This window comes from Helianthus annuus, chromosome 3, assembly GCF_002127325.2.
Source record: "Helianthus annuus cultivar XRQ/B chromosome 3, HanXRQr2.0-SUNRISE, whole genome shotgun sequence".
Lineage (NCBI taxonomy): Eukaryota > Viridiplantae > Streptophyta > Magnoliopsida > Asterales > Asteraceae > Helianthus > Helianthus annuus.
Window position 1 is genome coordinate 53,948,000 of NC_035435.2, and position 24,329 is coordinate 53,972,328.

At 34.4% G+C, this 24,329-nt stretch overlaps 1 long non-coding RNA gene across 1 annotated transcript; it reads left to right on the forward strand.

Moving 5' to 3' along the window:
* Nucleotides 1-6,346: 6,346 nt before the first annotated feature.
* LOC110927639 lies at nt 6,347-8,001 on the forward strand. Its single transcript, XR_002585786.2, has 3 exons — nt 6,347-6,481; nt 7,223-7,310; nt 7,832-8,001. It is a non-coding gene; the product is annotated as an uncharacterized LOC110927639 (long non-coding RNA).
* Nucleotides 8,002-24,329: the final 16,328 nt, after the last annotated feature.

Here is a 24,329-nt window from a genome sequence, read left to right on the forward strand (position 1 = left end):
CACTTATGATGACTACCAATTTGGTTTGTTGACTACACTAAGTCTATTAATTCATATTACTATCATGACCAACATAATTCAACGCAAATGTCGATTCAACGATAAGATTTTACAAAGCTTATCAATAACTCATTTAATGTAACTAATCAAGTTACGTACCTTCAAAGTAGACCTTTCAAACGTGCGTCCACACCGGTTTGCCCGCTAGATGCCCCGGCCTCCTTTCCTATAGAGTTCAATCACCTTATGTTTAGAACTCTTGGTTTCACATATATATAACGCACATTTTGTCATACATCATAACTATGCGTTTTTAACTTAAAAATTCAGTTTCAAGCCCTCTTTGAGGCATTTCAACAAACACTATAGAGGCAGAATCTTTTATATCTTTTGTATTCAAATTCATGGCTTGCTAATTAGCTAACTTAATGTCACACCCCGAAAACGGGTTTGGTAATCAAACCACATTTATATTAAAAGACGGGTAATTTACCTTTAGTGGTAAAAGTAACCCGGTGAATATTGGGATTATTAAATAAACAAGAATTTACTAACTAGGAATTTTAACCTAGTTATCTAATAGTCTAGAGATAACTTATAATAGGGTTAAAATTTAGCCAAACTATAAGTTATACAAAAGTGGAGGGACCTAAGTGGTAGAACTAGAAACTAGAATTTAATAAAACAAATAAAAATAAACCAAACACCCCAATTAGAGGTGTCTGGTCGATCAGAGAAGAGAGCAGGTCGATCCCCACTCTTCAAAACCCTAGAACTTCACTAAACTTGCAAATTGAAGGTCCAATTCAGTCCAAAATCGAAATTAAAGCATGGATTATTGATCCTCATCACAAGAGGATTAAAAGGTATGTAAAATTTAATGAAAACTCTTAGCTTGAAATTCTCATGAAATTGGGAATTTCTGAATTTATGGTTGCATGTGTATGTTATGATGATTTAGGAACAACTATAGTGTCTAGGGACAAACCCTAGACAAACACAAGCTGAAATCATGTGAAATTTTAGTGAAAACTATAATCACCATTGTAGGTGATTAGTGAATTATGTGGAAATTGATGAACACTAGGAAATAGATTGTTGATCTAGTGTAAATTGACAATTTTGAAGTGATTTAGAAAATTATAGAAGTTAACCACTTTGTAAGATGGTTGATTTATGTGAAATTAGGGCTAAGAAATAAGCTAGAGATTTGATAAATAAACATGCAAAATTCTGCCCTTAAAGTGTTTGTTGAAATGCCTCAAAGAAGGCTCGAAACTAGAATTTTTGTAGTTAAAACACCTAGTTGTGATGTTTTGGCTATTATGCAAAATGTGATTAAAAAGAGTTCCAAATGTGATGAACGTGGTTAGAACTTTGGTTAAAACGGTGGTCTAAAGATAACGCCTACCGGGTAATTAAAGAATGCTAGAACTAGATGATGAACTCGAATATGCAATTAGTATACTAATGGGCATTTGACTTTAAAAAAAAAGTCATACTGACCTATAATTCGATAAATGGTAAATTTTGATATAAAATGTGTAAGGTGGAATAATCGTATGAAATTATGATTAAACTAACCACCTTGAAAACAATGATGATAGTTTGACTCTTGACAAGCTAGAAGGAGACTTGGGCAAGGAACGGGTTAAACGGTTCGTGTATGGGAAAAAGAGCATAACCGGAGGCAAGGTAAGCGACGCTTACATCCTTTTGTAGAATATGCATTATTTTGTAAATTACTAATGCGATTAGTGTAATATCCGAATTAAGGGTTCCGACGCTATTAACATGAGTCGGAACAAACAAAAATGATAAAAACCATGTATTATGGTAAAAAGAAGCGAAACGGTAATTTAGTCGTGTAATGACTAATAACTAAGAAGTTTTCGTTAAGATTATTTTAAATGCAACTAATAACGAGAAAATGAGTAAGAATGGAAATTTAGTCAAGTATTGGCTAAAGTAAATTAGAGTTAAAAAGGGGCCCCCGTGGCGTAAGCCGAATGGGTGAAAACATAAGAAAGGAGTTTAAGAGAAAAAGGGGTCTAGTAGCAAAAATCCGAAATGGGTCGGATAAACAAATTGGCAATTAATAACCATGTTTTGCTACTTATGAAAATGCCTAGTCTTATAGGCCAAACGGGTCAAATGGTGTGATAACACCTTTTGACAATATCGACTAATATGGTTGTCAAGTCTTATGCTAACAGGACCGATTAGCAAATCGGATAATTTCGTCACTATTGATTTTGTGATAATGAAAACAAGGTATAAAACGGGTCTACTTGTTGATCCGGGCCAGGTACGCATATTCATGTTGTAGTTTAAATTGCTATTTTGGTCGAATAAATGGGAAAGAGAGTCTTTCGTAGTAAAAAGAGTAAAAACCGACCAAAACGCCCTTGTTGGCTAATTCGAACAAACAACCTTTAAAAGTTATTTGGAAACGAGTTCTATGATTAGGTAAATACTTAGAATAAGTATAGAAGCTGAAAGAGGTATTATTTTTAGCCAAATGGCACTATTAGAGTTTTGCCGTAAAATATGGATTCTAGAGGTAAAATTTGGGTTATATAAGATCACCACAAGAAACCCACTTTAATACAGTCGAGGTGGGATATAATAGGATAAGAAATGTGGTGATGGAATACTAGAAGCAATCGAAAGCGTTTTTAGGCTCGAACGTGCTTAAATACCCTTAACGGGTCAAAATAAACATTTGAGTAATAACGGGTTCAAGAATGTATGTAAACCGGGATTTTGAACCTCTTATGATAAATAACAATGAATTTATGGAATTCATAAGAAATCGGAGTCAAATAATTATGATTGTTTGACAAATACAAGAATAGGTCAAAATTGGGTAAAAGGGCGATAAGTTGAAGACTTAAAGGTCTGAATTTTTATTAAACTGAATGTTGGATTTTAACCTCTTAAGGTGAGGAATCAAATTACAATCACGTAGGAAGAAACGGTAGGGCAAACGGACAAGCGGTTTGAAAGATACGAAAGTTTTCGTGTCAAAAAGCGGCAAAATGGAAAGGATGGATGCAGGGGCCGCCGTAACTTACGGTGCCACCGTAAGTTACGGTGGAGCCAAAAATGCTACGGTAGGATACCCCTGATTTACGGTAAGGGAAATGAGGATTCAGGGGCCACCGTAACTTACGGTGCCACCGTAAGTTACGGTGGAGGCCTGAAATCAATTGTTTGTTGTGGATCAAGATTTAAATGTTGGATTTTCTTGATTTCCTTGTTATATTAGTTAATTAATTATCAAAACTGACCTTTAAGTTGGTTTTGATCACAGGTGAATGTCGAGAGTCCCGGATGAAGATCGAGCATCGAGCAAGAACCGAACACACATTATACAAAGCTTCCGCAACGTTGTTTGTCGTTATTCTAAACGGCGAATTAAATCACATTATGTTTATCGCTCAAAATGTAAAAGTTTTTAACAAACCCGTATTTCCGATGTATATGTAATCTTAAATTACATGATTATTTTCGCAAAATATACGTTAAACCTTGATTTATAAGAACGGGTGTTACAAGTTGGTATCAGAGCCTTGGTTTAAGAGATTCGAGTATGGTGGGGAGGAACCATGCTTGGACTTAAACCTTATGCTCTTGACAAAGAATAGTGTTCGGTTCGAGGCTTGATCGCAAATCCGGTAAGTGCATGTATGCTAATGGTTTAGCGTATTAAAGTGTTGTAGACAACACATAGGGTTACCGTGTAATACACGTTACCCCAAATAAATGATTGATATAGTTGACAAAAATACGCGCATTGACGTGTATAGTAGAAAAAGCCTTGTATTATAATACAGGCGATTATTGAAGTTGATATTACTAACTTTTGTGAATATCTTGATTGAAGGACACTTGCATTTAAAGATGACAAGAGTTGAACAAATTAAGGATATGATAGAGGAACGGTCCGAAGTATGACGATAGGAGCATGCTCACTAAGGACTAAATCGCGTAACGACTGCGAACAAGGTTAATGGCAAGAAACGCCCGTCGGGGCAAGCATTACCAGGTGCGTGTTTTTAAATATAATCGCACAATTAGCAATATGCAACAAACATGTAGAGAATGATCGTTGCATAGGTAAATTACAAACTTGGAAAAACCTGAACAGAAATACATATCCAGGATATAATTTCCAAGAAAACCGAATAGAGGCATTACTTATATAGGGCGTGATGTGAAAACTATAAAAAGGTCGTGTATGTCATGTGTTAAATCGCTTACTCTGGCCAAGTAAGTAGTGGCATATGATACCACGAGTTTCTTATAGCGGACACATTTACATCAGATGTAGTAAGGGCGGAGTGAATGGGACTAATTAAAAAGTACCCAAATGAATCAGATAAGCAAAATGTTTGATAATAAGGTAAACGCACAACCGAGTGACGGAAGCGTATTACATCAGGATAATGAGCCCGAATGAAGGGACAAAGAAGCATGTAAAATAATTCAGACAAGTATTGGGAGGGAGTGTACTTACACTCGAACCCAGAAAACACAAGCATGAAAAATGATTTAGACAAGTATTGGGAGGGAGTGTACTTACACTCGAACCCAGAAAATACAAGCACGAAAAGTGATGTAGACATGTATTGGGAGGGGGTGTACATACACTCGAACCCAGAAAAATATAAACATGTAAAACAAGGTAGACATGTATTGGGAAGGGGTGTACTTACACTCGAACCCGGAAAATATAAACATGTAAAACAAGGTAGACATGTATTGGGAGGGGGTGTACTTACACTCGAACCCGGAAAATGCGAATATGTCTCTAAACGGGTCGTTTTTGTAAAACGTCAAACTTGAGGACAAAGTCGGAATATAAAAATGAAGCGAAGTCTTGATGCATACCGGGAGGGTTGCAATAATAACGACTTCGGTGAAACACCCGGTTGATGGGTAAGAATTAAACACATGCGTAAACCAAGAGACGTGAACGCGGGTTGAAAAATCAAAGTAACTTGGATTACGAGTTAGGACTATAAAGTCTCGTATATAGAAATTGTGAGTAAATATGTTCAACTATTCGAAGTCGAATGGGTTGAATAAAGAATAAAGTTGATTGTTTATTAAGTGATGGATTTCACATTAATAGGTCAAACGTGTTGAATACAATATAACGCCGAATGGCACAAATGAGCGCTAGCCAGATAAAGGTAGCGTTAAATGCAAGAGAATAATGAGCCCGGTAATGGGATATAAACAAATAAGAATAAATTAGGGACTGTCAATATCCTGGTATGGATAATTGACAAAAGTTAAAGAGAAGATCCTAAAACTAAAACTTCGGTTTTAGTAAGAAATAATGTTTTTACAAACATAAATTCTGCTAGGAATTTAAATAGTAAGCATGAAAGATACAAGTCTTGACACTGATAGGCGCAAGACGATATATTCGAAAAGTGATATTTTCGAAAATGAAATTTTGATATAAATTAAACATGATGTAACACAATCACGGTCAAGAAATATAATGTGAAGTAGAATCACATTATAACCAAGCAAGCGGTAAAAAGTAACTGGACTAATAAGTCTAGTTAGCGAGACCGGTTAAGGCCAGCAATTCAAATCAATAAAATTTGGCTTACTTGTAAGCGATGGATTCGATATAACTAAACCGAATGAATAAATCTGAAAAAGAAAAAAACAAAAGAAATTATTGCGGAAAGTGAAATATTTCACTAAAGACCTTTAAACGGGTTAAAGTAACGGATTCATAAAGAATTCGATATTATATGAAAGCAATGGATATCCCTAAGTTAACTAAACCAGTGGAAATAACGAGATTACGTTATTTCAAGTTGCACTATGTCGTATGAGTTAAGAAGACAATTAGTAACCGAAAAGATGTTATCATACCTTTCTGGTAATACAAACTATTGGATAAAAGCACAAGTAATGTGTAAAAGATTTTGCGGATCGGATACATTGAGTTAAACTCAATAAGTTATGTAAGAAAAGGTTTGGAGGACGAAACCTCTTTAAGGGGGGTTTTGACTTGTAACACCCCAAAAACGGGTTTGGTAATCAAACCACGTTTATATTAAAAGACGGGTAATTTACCTTTAGTGGTAAAAGTAACCCGGTGAATATTGGGATTATTAAATAAACAAGAATTTACTAACTAGGAATTTTAACCTAGTTAGCTAATAGTCTAGAGATAACTTATAATAGGGTTAAAATTTAGCCAAACTATAAGTTATACAAAAGTGGAGGGACCTAAGTGGTAGAACTAGAAACTAGAATTTAATAAAACAAATAAAAATAAACCAAACACCCCAATTAGAGGTGTCTGGTCGATCAGAGAAGAGAGCAGGTCGATCCCCACTCTTCAAAACCCTAGAACTTCACTAAACTTGCAAATTGAAGGTCCAATTCAGTCCAAAATCGAAATTAAAGCATGGATTATTGATCCTCATCACAAGAGGATTAAAAGGTATGTAAAATTTAATGAAAACTCTTAGCTTGAAATTCTTATGAAATTGGGAATTTCTGAATTTATGGTTGCATGTGTATGTTATGATGATTTAGGAACAACTATAGTGTCTAGGGACAAACCCTAGACAAACACAAGCTGAAATCATGCGAAATTTTAGTGAAAACTATAATCACCATTGTAGGTGATTAGTGAATTATGTGGAAATTGATGAACACTAGGAAATAGATTGTTGATCTAGTGTAAATTGACAATTTTGAAGTGATTTCGAAAATTATAGAAGTTAACCACTTTGTAAGAAGGTTGATTTATGTGAAATTAGGGCTAAGAAATAAGCTAGAGATTTGATAAATAAACATGCAAAATTCTGCCCTTAAAGTGTTTGTTGAAATGCCTCAAAGAAGGCTCGAAACTAGAATTTTTGTAGTTAAAACACCTAGTTGTGATGTTTTGGCTATTATGCAAAATGTGATTAAAAAGAGTTCCAAATGTGATGAACGTGGTTAGAACTTTGGTTAAAACGGTGGTCTAAAGATAACGCCTACCGGGTAATTAAAGAATGCTAGAACTAGATGATGAACTCGAATATGCAATTAGTATACTAATGGGCATTTGACTTTAAAAAAAAAGTCATACTGACCTATAATTCGATAAATGGTAAATTTTGATATAAAATGTGTAAGGTGGAATAATCGTATTAAATTATGATTAAACTAACCACCTTGAAAACAATGATGATAGTTTGACTCTTGACAAGCTAGAAGGAGACTTGGGCAAGGAACGGGTCAAACGGTTCGTGTATGGGAAAAAGAGCATAACCGGAGGCAAGGTAAGCGACGCTTACATCCTTTTGTAGAATATGCATTATTTTGTAAATTACTAATGCGATTAGTGTAATATCCGAATTAAGGGTTCCGACGCTATTAACATGAGTCGGAACAAACAAAAATGATAAAAACCATGTATTATGGTAAAAAGAAGCGAAACGGTAATTTAGTCGTGTAATGACTAATAACTAAGAAGTTTTCGTTAAGATTATTTTAAATGCAACTAATAACGAGAAAATGAGTAAGAATGGAAATTTAGTCAAGTATTGGCTAAAGTAAATTAGAGTTAAAAAGGGGCCCCCGTAGCGGAAGCCGAATGGGTGAAAACATAAGAAAGGAGTTTAAGAGAAAAAGGGGTCTAGTAGCAAAAATCCGAAATGGGTCGGATGAACAAATTGGCAATTAATAACCATGTTTTGCTACTTATGAAAATGCCTAGTCTTATAGGCCAAACGGGTCAAATGGTGTGATAACACCATTTGACAATATCGACTAATATGGTTGTCAAGTCTTATGCTAACAGGACCGATTAGCAAATCGGATAATTTCGTCACTATTGATTTTGTGATAATGAAAACAAGGTATAAAACGGGTCTACTTGTTGATCCGGGCCAGGTACGCATATTCATGTTGTAGTTTAAATTGCTATTTTGGTCGAATAAATGGGAAAGAGAGTCTTTCGTAGTAAAAAGAGTAAAAACCGACCAAAACGCCCTTGTTGGCTAATTCGAACAAACAACCTTTAAAAGTTGTTTGGAAACGAGTTCTATGATTAGGTAAATACTTAGAATAAGTATAGAAGCTGAAAGAGGTATTATTTTTAGCCAAATGGCACTATTAGAGTTTTGCCGTAAAATATGGATTCTAGAGGTAAAATTTGGGTTATATAAGATCACCACAAGAAACCCACTTTAATACAGTCGAGGTGGGATATAATAGGATAAGAAATGTGGTGATGGAATACTAGAAGCAATCGAAAGCGTTTTTAGGCTCGAACGTGCTTAAATACCCTTAACGGGTCAAAATAAACATTTGAATAATAACGGGTTCAAGAATGTATGTAAACCGGGATTTTGAACCTCTTATGATAAATAACAATGAATTTATGGAATTCATAAGAAATCGGAGTCAAATAATTATGATTGTTTGACAAATACAAGAATGGGTCAAAATTGGGTAAAAGGGCGATAAGTCGAAGACTTAAAGGTCTGAATTTTTGTTAAACCGAATGTTGGATTTTAACCTCTTAAGGTGAGGAATCAAATTACAATCACGTAGGAAGAAACGGTAGGGCAAATGGACAAGCGGTTTGAAAGATACGAAAGTTTTCGTGTCAAAAAGCGGCAAAATGGAAAGGATGGATGCAGGGGCCGCCGTAACTTACGGTGCCACCGTAAGTTACGGTGGAGCCAAAAATGCTACGGTCGGATACCCCTGATTTACGGTAAGGGAAATGAGGATTCAGGGGCCACCGTAACTTACGGTGCCACCGTAAGTTATGGAGGCCTGAAATCAATTGTTTGTTGTGGATCAAGATTTAAATGTTGGATTTTCTTGATTTCCTTGTTATATTAGTTAATTAATTATCAAAACTGACCTTTAAGTTGGTTTTGATCACAGGTGAATGTCGAGAGTCCCGGATGAAGATCGAGCATCGAGCAAGAACCGAACACACATTATACAAAGCTTCCGCAACGTTGTTTGTCGTTATTCTAAACGGCGAATTAAATCACATTATGTTTATCGCTCAAAATGTAAAAGTTTTTAACAAACCCGTGTTTCCGATGTATATGTAATCTTAAATTACATGATTATTTTCGCAAAATATACGTTAAACCTTGATTTATAAGAACGGGTGTTACACTTAACATCAATAAAGTCCCCATATAGCATTTAAACATCATACTTTTCTGAAATCACTTTCTATAATCAAATTACACTAGGATAATCATTCTAAACCCTAATGTTCATCATTATCTTGTAAAACCCACAACCCACCTTCAAGGTGTTCATGAATTTTCTGAATTTGAGCATGATTTCACATGTATTTGTCTAGGTTTCACTTCTAGACACTATATTATCCCTAATCTAACCAAATAACATACATGCAACTAACAATCCAGATTTTTCCCAATTACATGAGAAATTCAAGTTGAGGGTTTTCATGAAATTTTACATACCTTGTAACCCCCTTGTGATGAGGATCACGAATCTATATCCAGATTTTGATTTGGAACAAGGATTAGCCTTCAATTGATCAATTTTGTGAGGTTAGGGTTTTTGAGAGAGTGGGGATCGCCCCCTGTGGTTCTTGTATGATCATGCACCCTCTTTTGGGGGTGTTTGGTTTATTTTAGTGACTTAATTAACACTAAGTTTCAATTTGTACAACTTAAGCCCCTCACTTTGATTAACATTAAGTTAGTTGCATTTTTAACCCTACTATAAGTTATTTCTAGACTTGTAACTAACTAGGTTAAAATTCCTAGTTAGTAATTTCTTCGTTTATTTATACTTTATAATTCTAATATAAAGTTTTATATTTTCGGGGTGTTACAATATTCCAGAAAATACCGCTATAAATATATTTTTGGTAAATGATATTTTGGATACAATAGATGAAAATATGATTTTTGTAAATATTACCAAGTTATATCATATTTTCGACAAAGAGAAAATATATTATTTTTTTGGGAAGTAAAAATATATTTTCCTAGAATATTTAGAAGATATATGATTTTTGGGAAAAATATATATTTTCTTGGAATATGTTATTTTTGGACAAAACAAGTTTATATATTTTCTAAAGTGAGACTTGAAAATATAATAATTTTGAACTACAAATAGTTTTGCCAAAAGAAAGATTATGAATAATTTTTCTAAGTGATATTCCCTAAAACATGTGTTTTGGAGATAAATATTGGATATTTGTTCAAAATTCCTGAATAATCAAGTATGAGCATACGAAAATACATGTATAAGATACCCCCATCCTTGGGAAGGAAATACGAAAATAAATACTTGAGAAGTATTATTACAAAATACTGTTTAAACAATTATTCCAAAATTAAATATAATTTAAAGTTAAAATAGTCATTATTTTAACAAGGAATTATAACTTGGGATAATATTAAAAGAAACGTAACTCAAACACGTAAATTCTAAGGCAAGGCACGACCCGTTCGTCTAATAGACATAGTACATAGTAGGTAGTCGTGTTTGCTGACGAGAATTGAGTTACGAGTAACGAAGACGCAAAACTGTGAGTTCATGTCCCCCTTTTCTTTAAACTGTTTTGTTTATTAACTTTGGGGGTGAAATACATGTTACAAAAGGATTACATACAAATACAATTGGTATGGTTAGCCTAGGAAGGTATCATAGATCATGTGAATGGGTAGGCGGATACTTGAGACCATTAATCCTCGTATAAGGACCGACGGGCATGAGTGATAGATCTATTTAGGTGTAGCGAGCCCACACCCATGAGGACCAGGGTGGTCCATAGGGTGACTATGTCTTCCATCCGGAAGCCCGGTACAAATTTGCTAGGTTTGAGTCTTCCTACACCGTCACACATATTAGTGGCCTTGCAAACCATTGGTGATCTTTTCCTTGTTTGCTTTCATACCGGGATTTACAAACATACATACATACATACATACATACATACATACATACATACATACATACATACATACATACATACATACATACATACATACATACATACATACATACATACATACATACATGCATCCATGCATGCATGCATGCGTGCATGCGTTGCATGCATGCATGCATGCATGCACGCATGCACGCATGCACGCATGCATGCATACATACATACATACATACATACATACATACATACATACATACATGCATGCATGCATGCATGCATGCATGCATGCATGCATGCATGCATGCATGCATGCATACATACATCCATACATGCATGCATGCATGCATGCATGCATGCATGCATGCATGCATGCATGCATACATACATACATACATGCATGCATACATACATACATACATACATACATACATACATACATACATACATACATACATACATACATACATACATACATACATACATACATACATACATACATACATACATACATACATACATACATACATACATACATACATACATACATACATACATACATACATACATACATACATACATACATACATACATACATACATACATACATACATACATACATACATACATACATACATACATACATACATACATACATACATACTACATACATACATACATACATACATACATACATACATACATACAACATACATACATACATACATACATACATACATACATACATACATACATACATACATACATACATACATACATACATACATACATACATACATACATACATACATACATACATACATACATACATACATACATCACAACATACATACATAATACATACATACATAACATAAACATACAATACATACATACTACATACATAACATGACATACATACATACAGTAATACATACATACATACATACATACATACATACATACATACATACATACATACATACATACATACATACATACATACATACATACATACATACATACATACATACATACATACATACATACATAACATACATACATACATACATACAATACATACATACATACATACATACATACATACATACATACATACATACATACATACATACATACATACATACATACATACATACATACATACATACATACATACATACATACATACATTACATACATACATACATACATACAAATACATACATACATACATACATACATACATACATACATACATACATACATACATACATACATACATACATACATACATACATACATACATATCATACATACATACATACATACATACATACATACATACATACATAAACATACATACATACATACATACATACATACATACATACATACATACATACATACAAATACATACATACATACATACATACATACATACATACATACATCATACATACATACATACATACATACATTACATACCATACATTACATACATACATACATACATACATACATACATACATACATACAATACATACATACATACATACATACGTACGTACGTACGTACGTACGTACGTACGTACTACGTACGTACGTACGTACATACATACATACATACATACATACATACATACATACATACATACATACATACATACATACATACATACATACATACATACATACATACATACATACATATACATACATACATACATACATACATACATACATACATACATACATACATACATACATACTACATACATACATACATACATACATACATACATACATACATACATACATACATACATACATACATACATACAACATACATACATACATACATACATACATACATACATACATACATACATACATACATACATACATACATACATACATACATACATACATACATACATACATACATACATACATACATACATACATACATACATACATACATACATACATACATACATACATACATACATACATACATACATACATACATACATACATACATACATACATACATACATACATACATACATACATACATACATACATACATACATACATACATACATACATACATACATACATACATACATACATACATACATACATACATACATACATACATACATACATACATACATACATACATACATACATACATACATACATACATACATACATACATACATACATACATACATACATACATACATACATACATACATACATACATACATACATACATACATACATACATACATACATACATACATACATACATACATACATACATACATACATACATACATACATACATACATACATACATACATACATACATACATACATACATACATACATACATACATACATACATACATACATACATACATACATACATACATACATACATAACATACATACATACATACATACATACATACATACATACATACATACATACATACATACATACATACATACATACATACATACATACATACATACATACATACATACATACATACATACATACATACTACATACATACATACATAACATACATACATACATACATACATACAACATACATACATACATACATACATACATACATACATACATACATACATACATACATACATACATACATACATACATACATACATACATACATACATACATACATACATACATACATACATACATACATACATACATACATACATACATACATACATACATACATACATACTACATACATACAATACATACATACATACATACATACATACATACACTGTTTACAAAGGTTTATACATATATACGAAACACATGAACTCGCTTTTGTTGATGTTTTCAAATTACATGTATTTCAGGGAACTAAGTGGATCTGGTAGGTGTTTGCATGTTTTCAAGCTGCGTCATGAATAAAGGATGTCATCCGTGGTCGTGGGGTTTAGGAGATGTATCTGATTCCTGGATGGGATACATGTTTCTAAACTCGGTTTTATTTAAGGTCTTTTGTTGAGTCTTTGTGAACTCATTTAAACATGTTGTGGTTGTAACTTAAAACTTGGTGTCTACGTTTCAGACAAGTATGTTGTGGTATTTTCAAACTAAATTTTATGGATGAACATCTTGTGGTTTTATCATATAGTGTTGTTATGATTGAATGCTATGGTATTAAGAAAGTCACACCAATAATCACGCTTCCGCAAAAGTCAGGGTGTGACAACTTGAGCCGAGGGTTGTGGTGTAGAAAGAGTGATTTCCCTGGGAGAGGGACTTTTAAACATACTTTCATATGAAAGGTCTACTTCATGTTGTGGTGTCCCTTGTACTTACAACATGATCCTTTTGTGACAATACATGAGGAGTTTGGATGATTTGAGTACTTTCCAACAACTGTGAAGAAGTAATAGCAGTGGTTTCAAGTGACATTTGTGTTGTCACTGCATTAACCTCCGGGATCTCATATTCCAGAGGAACCTTTTTATTTTGTTTGGTTTTGATAGGCTTTTTGGATGTCACAGCTTTCTTTTTGCGTTTTCCTGGTGTGTGTTTCACAACACCGGTTGGGGTGTCACGATCACCAGGAGCAGTTCGCTCAACAACAGAAGTTTGAGCAACTGATGTGGACGCATCTAAAACAGGCTCATCCCCCTTTGTTTCAATTGTTGAAACTTTTGACTTTTTATACATAAGTTTAGTAAAAGTTTTACTTGTAAGACTATTTATTTGAAAAGCTACACCTTGTTCAAAATCTGTTTGAGTTACTTGTTTTCGTAGGTAGTAGCTTAGAAGTCTTGGATACAACAGAAAAGCATTACTACGAATACATGTTTTCAATTTTTTCACATTTTTCACATTATTCAACAAATCAGAAAACAGTGCTTGTGATAAATTGTAATCAGATTTTGTTAAAATAGCATAACCCAAATACTGAATGTTCAAAGGTATCTCATTAAACGCGGTGGTTTTGGCTGAGAGACAAGTTAAAAGAGTATGAAACAAAAATTTCATTGGCGGAGGGAAGTTTGGTTTGTAGATAGTAACTTCCTTTAATTGTGCATCATACCCTCTTTCAATGACCTCTGTATGAAGTTCAAGTTTTTCAAAGTTGTTCTTACCTCCTAAGTCGTCCAATGAAAATGTAGTGGAAATTGTAAAGGGAGAAATTCGTACCACACTTTCCCCGACCTTAGATGTGATGGCAACTGGATTATTATCTTTACCCTCTATTTCAGCATTAAACCAAAATTGTCGGAGTCTTTCTGTATGAACCGGAGCATCAGGAGTAAGAATTAATTTATATTTCGATGACGTTAAAAGGTCAATTATTGAGTGATAGCTGGTATTTTTGCTGGTTTTATCGAAGGTGGGGAGGTAATTGTGAGGGTTTTTGATGTTCAGAGACATGATCGGAAATGAAGGTGATTTGGGGATGAAACAGGCTTTAAGTTGGAGAGTTTTTAATATGCTGGAAACTGTTTTTGAAAATTTTAATAATTCGAGACTGCAGTGGTAGAACCTCGATTTAGGGATGAAACAGCTTTTATATGGAGAGAAGAAGTAAATGATGACGTGGCAGTAGTTACAAATATTTGATGGCTAAGATTTGTCCACGTCAGAACCTCTATTGCGACAACCGATGACAGTTGTTTGGAAACCTCTGTTGGTCGTTGGGAACAGTGTGAGTCAAACAGTCATTAGATAAACCGAAGTTATGAGAACAGATGATAACTTTCAGCAGTTGTTTTATTTTTAGCTAACATCTGTGCACGTCAGAAACTTTGTTGTCATAATGGATAACAGTCAGCAGTACAGTAAATCAACAGTCATTAGGATAAACAGAAATTATGACAACAGACGGTAGCCTTTAACAATGGATGTATTTTTAGGCAAGCAGAAGTTTCAAAAACAGTTTTTTTCAATCGGTGTAACTCAACAGTCGTAAGTCTAACATATGTTATTAGCCCAACCACTGTTAGTATCAAATCCTCTGTTAAGCATTTTAAGATTGAATATCATCTGTTATTCGTTAACATCTGTTGACCCATAGCAGACCATTGCATCTTTAGACATTTATTCATCAGCAGATGTTCTCTTTTGTCAGACTTTAGCTACAACACACCTTTTATAACACAAAAATATACCGTAAATTCTTCCAAAAAACTGTTGTTGATAAACAAAATTATATAATAATACTTATAGGAGACGTTATATAATAATACTTATTCATCATTAGCCCAACCACTGTTAGTATCAAATCCTCTGTTAAGCATTTTAAGATTGAATATCATCTGTTGTTCGTTAACATCTGTTGATCCATAGCAGACTATTGGATCTTCAGACATTTATTCATCAGCAAATGCTCTCTTTTGTCAGACTTTAGCTACAACACACCTTTTATAACACAAAAATATCCCGTATATTCTTCCAAAAAACTGTTGTTGATAAACAAAATTATATAATAATACTTATAGCAGACGTTATATAATAATACTTATTCATCATTAGCCCAACCACTGTTAGTATCAAATCCTCTGTTAAGCATTTTAAGATTGAATATCATCTGTTGTTCGTTAACATCTGTTGACCCATAGCAGATCTTTGCATCTTCAGACATTTATTCATCAGCAGATGCTCTTGTTAGTGTATTACGTCTATTGACTTCGTCTTGTATCATGTAATAGGATAGGTTAGGATAATCAGTGCACGAGGTTCGAGAAACAGAAGTTAGTGGTTAAGAGGGTGACTTCGCTCATATGGACCAAGGTCACTTGGAGCGAAATCAGAAACTTCTGATTTCGCTCATAAGGCATGGTCATATAAGCGAAATCACGACTATTATATATAGTGCACTTGTTTGTTCATTTGGCACAGAATCTGAACTGTGTAACAAAGTGCTGCCAAATTGTTCTCAGGTTGTAATCAGTGTTAAATCAATAAAAGAGACATTATAATTACTTTAAGCGTCCATTTCATTGATTCCACCTTTGATTCGGATAAAAGACTCTTCTGATTGACTCATTCGGGTCCAACAACGATCCTACAAGTGGTATCAGAGCACAGGAGGAAGAGTTTAGCTCAATTGGACCAGTTTTCTGTCTTCTACACCTTCTTTCTTCAGTAGAACAAAATTTACCGGTCAAAACTAGATAAAAATTTCACAGATTGATTAAAATTGGACATAGATAAACCCTTCAAAGTTTCACATCGAAATTCGGACTAAAAATGACCAAAATTGACATCCGAGTTAATTTCGCTAATATGGACAATGTGTGATTTCGCTCCAATAACAATCTGATTTCGCTTTTAAGACACAAGGATATCTGTTGATTTCGCTCTTGTGGACTAGATAGTTGTGATTTCGCTTCAAGTGTTATTCTGATTTCGCTCTTAATAGCAAAGAATGCTATATCGCTCCAACGTGCAACCTGATTTCGCTCCAGTGTTCAAAACAGATTTCGCTCTAAAGACTTAACGCCTAATTTCGCTCATAGTGTTGTTGTTTGATTTCGCTCTAAGGGAATATTTGATTAAAGTCTGATTTCACTCAAGAAGTCATATTTCGCTCGAAAGTGAACTTTTTCGCGTCAAGATCATTTCACAACAATCGAGTGTTAGTGTATTTCAGATTATTTGATATTGTTTAAACTGAATAAGTTTGTTTGATTGTTCTCAGGTGATTGAAGGTGTCAAGCAGCGGTGAAGAATTTTACAACACATTCTACAACGCATTCACTTCCGAATCGACAGATCGAAGATCCGAGATGAGAGAATATTCGAAGGAAATCTTAGAGAATTTGAAATTCGAGAACATGTATGGAAGCCAACAGAAACCACCGAAGCTTATGAAAGTTGAAGACTTTAACTGGTGGAAAAACAGATTTGAGGGTTGGGTAAAAGCTTTCGCTCCGGAAAGTTGGTTAAAACTGAAAAGTGAATATAAAGCACCAGTGAAAGAAGGAGGAGAGTTAATAGATGAAAAGGATTTTACAGAAAAAGATATAAAAAATGTTGTGGCTGAATATAAAATGATAACATTGATCAAACAGTCAGTAAGAGAAGATATTATCTCGTTACTTGAACAAGAAAAAACTTCAAAGAATTTGTGGGAAGCGTTAGAGAGAAAGTGTGTAGGAAGTAATGAAATTGTTAAAAACAAAAAGAAATTGTTGCGTAAAGAGTTTGATCTTTTTAGTTGCATGAAAAATGAATCTGTTTGTAAAATGATCGAGAGATTTGGACATCTGAAAATGGAGCTGGCCAGACACAAAATCACATATACTGAAGAGGAGATGGTGGATAAATTGTTTGATTCATTGCCAAATGATCAAGATTGGCAATACTTCGCTCTAATGTTGAAAAACACAATCAAGCCTGAAGAGTTAAAAGTGGATTTGCTGATTGAAAGGCTTGAAAGCCATGAGTTGGAGATAAAAAGATCTAAAGTCAACAATCCAGCTTATCAGCAGAATGTAGAGCTTTACTACCGAGGAAATGCACCACAGGCTGGGTCTCCAAGAACAGCTTTTTCTGCAGAATGTTCAAACTCAGTGAACAATGAAAGTCTTCACAGTGGTTTTCATAGTGGATCTTCTTCAAACACTTCAAGTCAAACTGCTTCAAAGAATTTATTCCAGTGTAATATTGCTGTAGATCTGAAGAATGGGCAGAATTTCAGTGAAGAGTCAGCAAAACAACAGATGATTTTCTTGGCATCTGTACTTGAATCGTATGAAAGCCTCGTTGCAGGGAAGATCGGCAACACCAACTTGACGAAAGAAGATTATGATCAATTAGACCCCGAGGAGATGGAACTAAAGGATATAAGATGGTGCATGGCCAGTGCTGTTCGTCGAGCACAACGGTTCATGGAGATCACGGGGAGAAAGTCAATTGGTGGACCATCTACCAAACTGGGATTTGACAAATCTAAGGTGACATGCTTCAAATGCAAACAAAAAGGTCACTTTTAGCGCAAGTGCAGAAATGCGTATGCTGATGATGATTCTGAAAACCCGTTCAAAGAAGATTATTACAAGAAAGCGATTTACCATCAGAATAAGTCAGAACCGCCAAGATTAAAGCAACCTGAAGAAAGATCAAGGGCTCTTGCAGTTATACATGACGATGAAGGTTACGACTGGAGTCAAGTTTGCCCTGAAGAAGATGCAGTTGGATATGCATTTGTTGCAAATGATGATCATGATACTTGGTGGAAAAGAGACAGTGCGAGATGGGAGATTAGCAAGTTGTATGAACCATTTTAGGAAGTACAAAGAGCCAAGAGATGGAATGAAGAATTGGAGTGTTACATGGATCCACAGGGTAATCCAGTAGTTGATTCGTCCAAAGTGGATTTTGATGCTGTAACCAATTTGTTTCCAAGTGAGGGCACTTTCAACACAAGAAGGCTTTCTGATAAAAGTTACTTGCCGGATTTGATGAACAAGTTAAAAGAGGTTTTTGAAGCAAGTCTACCGAAGGTGGTAGAAATGAAGAAGAGAAAAGAAGACGAATTGAAGAAGATGATTGAAGAAGTGAAGAATGTCGCAAAGCGTGCTGCTGGAGAGGAACAGAGAGTTGAAGAAGAACAGAAGAATGAAGAAGTTCAGAAAGAAGAAAAAGATGAAGATCAGAAAGCTAAGACAGAAGAACCGGTGCTGAATGAGACTGAGGTAAGAAAATCTTCTGATTTATCGAACGTTGAAATGGTTGATGAAAAAGAGAACAAGTGCAGGAATTGCATAGAAATGTGCAAAGCCTGTACTGAAAAAGATAAAATAATAAAAACAAAAGAAATTGAAACAAACGTTTTCAAAATGAAATGTAAAGAAAGGATTGAAACAGAAGAAATTTTGAAATTAAAAATTGAAAAACTGACACAGAAATGTCAAGGTCTTGAAAAGGATAATGAGGTTTATCGACAATTGTGGGCAGCAAAATGTGTTGATTGCGTTGAAAAAGAAACTAAGTTTTTAGATTTACAAAAACAGTATGATTCTTTAAAGTGGTCGAGTCAGAGAGTACAAGAAGCTTATGATACTTTGAAAAGCCAAGTCAAAAGTTTTGATCAAAGACTGTTTGAAACTTTAACAACCAAAGAAATGTACGAGAGCCAGTTTAGAGAAAAGCAAATTGAATTAAACAAATGTGTTGATGAAATTGCTAATCTTAAACAAGTCTTAGTTGAAAAAGAAAAGGTTGTAACCAAACTTCAAAGTTATCATAACTCTTCGTACATTCTCGAACGCATTTTCAACATCAAACCAGATGACAAAGATACTGACAGTTGTAAAAAGGGTATTGGTTCAGAATTTCATCAGGTACCACCACCATTGAGAAACAATTATACTTTTTATGATGAGGAAAAGGTGGCAAATGGTTTGAACATAGCTGACCAGTTACCTGAAAGTATCGATGTGACTTACTCCAAATCTGATGATGCTAATGATTCAGAGGTGGTAAGTAAGGTTGTTGAAAGCGTTTTGAAAGATGAGTCTACAAAAGGTAAGTCTGAATCACAAGATGAAGATCAAGGTAATTTTCATGATGGTTATCTGAAAAAAAAACACAAATTCCAAGAAAAATTTGGATGATGATTCAAAGGGATTGGTCTATACCATGATTGGATCGGACAAACTATTCTTAGATGTTGTATTCCCGATTCAGAATGTGATTTCAGAAAAGGTCGATAAAGTTTTCAAAATGGTTGAGATTGAGAAGTCGGAAATTTCAAAGTTTGCTGGTAAAGGTCATATATCTTTTTATAAAAAACCTGGTTTTAAGAAGAAAAACATGAAGGCTGGTTTGGGTTATAAAAAGAAACATAATCGAAAACAAAATGAAAACAGGATTTGCAACAAAAATTGAATTTTGTTCAAGGAAAAAGTTTGAAAGAAGAGGAAAAACTCAAATTTGGACAGCAGTCTAATGAGGAGTTTGAGGCTATGAAAAAGAAACAACAACAGGCCAAGGATGTTTCAAAGAAAGTGTGTTTTAAATGTGATCAGATTGGACATGTTGCACGAAAGTGTCCAAATCCAAAGCCTGTTGATGTTGAAAAACAGAAATCTGAGGATGTGAAACCAAGGTCAACCAGATTTGATTCGAAACAAACTTGGAGGTACAATACAAACAAGTTTGCTTCATATCAAACTTGGAAATCAAACCCGAACAGGTTTGATTCAAGACAGACCTGGAATTCTCACACACCCAGATTCAGAACAACACAAAGTTGGAAAACATCAGTTGATATGACAAAACCTCAACAGTTTTGGAAACCAATTGTTGTTTAGAAACAAAGTGTTCAAAAAGAATCACATTTTTATAAACGAGGAACACCGACGGGTCAAACATGGTCTGTTAAGAAAAATGACAATTAGGTAAAAGATGAAAAAGTTGAGATTAACATTGATAATGTGTTTGAGAAAAATGAAAGAAACTATCCAGTTTTACTTGGAAAGATTCATGTTCAACTACCTGAGTCTAAACAGGCTTGGGTTGCGTTGTTCAAATGATAAAGTTGTTGAATGTGCAGGTGCTCAACGAAGCTGAAGATTGTGAAAAGGGAAGTTGGAGCAGCCTGGCACAGGAAGAGGTTGCAGGACGCTGGTTTGGTTGAACAGGGAGTTTAGTTTGATTGTTCTCTGTACATAAATAAACAATAATTTTCAAAACCCTAAAAACATGAAAAATAAAAAATAAAAAATATGCTTCTAGTTTGGTAAAATTTGAAAAACCAAAAATATGTTTGTTTTTAATTTTTTGTTCTGAATATATGTTGATTGAATACGCCGAAACCCTCACGGCTGAACAAACATGATTACGTTCACCAGATTGAAAAACGGTTTTCAAACGGTAAAAATCAGTGTGTTGTAAATCATGGGGGTAATTACTGTTTTTAGTGTAATCCAGTTCACAAGAAGCAGAAAATGGATGGCGAGACAAAGCTATCTACATCGGTTATCAAATTTTTAATGATTTTGCGTTTTAGGGGGAGAAAGATTTGTTAGAAAATACAAAAACTTTAGAAAATTTGAAAAATACAAAAACATGATATAATTTGAAAATTTGAGTTTTGCGTAAAAAGATGAAATGATAGTACATCAGTAGACAATTACAGTATGCTAAAGAATTGTAATGATTAAATAGTGTTAAACAGTCTCACTGATGATATGCCGATAGGTTTTTATACGTTTAGTAAACTTTTTCGGGATATAAACCTAAATTCAAATTTGCTTATTTCATGGGGAACACTACTTGGATGTATAGGTAACCCCTGAAATCTCGTTTGAAAGGTCCCTTATTCTGAGATACTTGGTCTTTATACTCAGTGATATCTGGGGTATTATTCCGGGACTTCTGCTGAATGGAAGTTCTGACCTAGTCCCCGAATAATACTTTCTGCAAATGCTTGAAACATAGCATCACCCTCAGCAAGCTGATGAAACAATAAAATTGATAGTCGCTGCTGTTGTAACTAAAAGATCCTCTAAAGGGGACACACCGAAAAGTCGAAGCCGTCATCTCTCTGCGTATACGGAAGTATCGACCTGAGCTCTCACGGCCCTCGCATTTAAACCCTTACAGATATCATTTGTAGTATACTCACCTGTAAGACTGAATAATTGGGATTCTGGATACGGGAGTATATTCAAGAGGTGGGACACATGAATGAGTTTAAGTCTTAAAACACCTAAATCATATCCTGAATCAGTTGAACTTTGTATGAAAATTTACGTGGATCAGTATATCGACAATCTAAGTGAATTGTTTAATTCTTAATGTGTAATTAAGCTCAACGGTACTTGTGACTTGTCAAAATCTGATATGATCCTCTGACGCATACTCAAACAAAAATATTGTATGTAAATATGTTTGTACATATTTCTTTACTGCTTTATATTTTCAGAAAAAACAAAAAGATTTTGATTTCTGCTTTATTTTCGACAACCGATGTCTGAGATGCTGAGTTTCCAAATCTGAGTAAGCTGATTGTGTTTCTGTAAATAAGACAAGTTCATTAATTTGAAACTTGAATTTCTATAAAAATTAAAAAAAAAACAGTTTGTGATATCTCCAAGGTCATTAAGTTGGACTTGGATGATTAACTGTGGGGGATTTGGATGTTTATACTGTTAAAGAGTTAGTTTATGATCCTGTTTGTTGAAATTGCAAATTTTTTGTAGATTGATGATAGGGGGAGTGTTTAAATGGTTTGATTTGTCAGATTACGATATCTGGAAGCTTAAAATGTTGTTACTTATCAAGTGTATGAGTGATTGCAGGAAAAGTCCAGACTACGATCCCGAGAGCAGAGTCTAAGGGGGAGTCTGAAGACAAGCTTGAAGTTTGGAAGGAGCTTGTAGATGGAAAGCTAGGTGTCGATCCCTAAAAGTACGGAAGCTTGTCGAAAAGGGGAGCCTGCTGATGATAATGTAGGATCGGAATCTGACCCGAACGAGTCAATCAGAGGAGTTTGATCAGATACAGGTGCGGAAAACAAGTACCTGACGAAACAGCTAGATCTTCACTTAATTCTCTTTACTGATTGATTTAACACTTTTTACACGCAATTCTCACACCGGCAGCACCTCGGTATGGAATACTGGAAGTTGCAAATGTGGACCTCTCATATGGTATTTATAGGTGAGGTGGACCTCTTATTCGGCATGTCCGTATAAGCGGTCCAGGTAGGTGTGAGGTGGACCTCTTATTCGGCATGTCCGTATAAGCGGTCCAGGTCGGTGTGAGGTGGACTTCTTATTCGGCATGTCCGTATAAGCGGACCAGCACTCTAAAACGCCTAAACTCTCCAGTTTTCTCGTAAAACGCGCCCTAATCTATACAATACAATGAAAAACTCGATCTAAGACGAAATCAACAGATGTAGTGCACCAACAGACTCCCCCTCAGATGTTGATGGAGTCGACTATCGAGTCACAACAATGCTATGTCTTCACATCTTCAGTCTTGATCAGTCTCTGGGCTTTCTTTCTCTCTATCTTCAGACTCCCCTTCTCGATTTACTGGCATTCCTTTGTTCTTCAGTAATATCTTCAGGATCGTTGTCTGTCTTTTCATCTAACAACTTCTCATCTTTTCCTGCAAATTCTCTACCCAAAACATAAGTTTTACAATTTTTAGAATAAAGACATATGCACTAAAACAAACTCTTCTACAAATCAAACTGAAACTTTATCAGTGACAATCTTGATGAATCCCCTGAAAGGTTAAATTATGAAAACATCTGATTTCAAACAAACACTCCCCCTCAAATATTGCTCATCATGTTTAGCACTCGGAATTTTGAAAATCAGCTTTCCAATATCAGTTGTCGGAAATC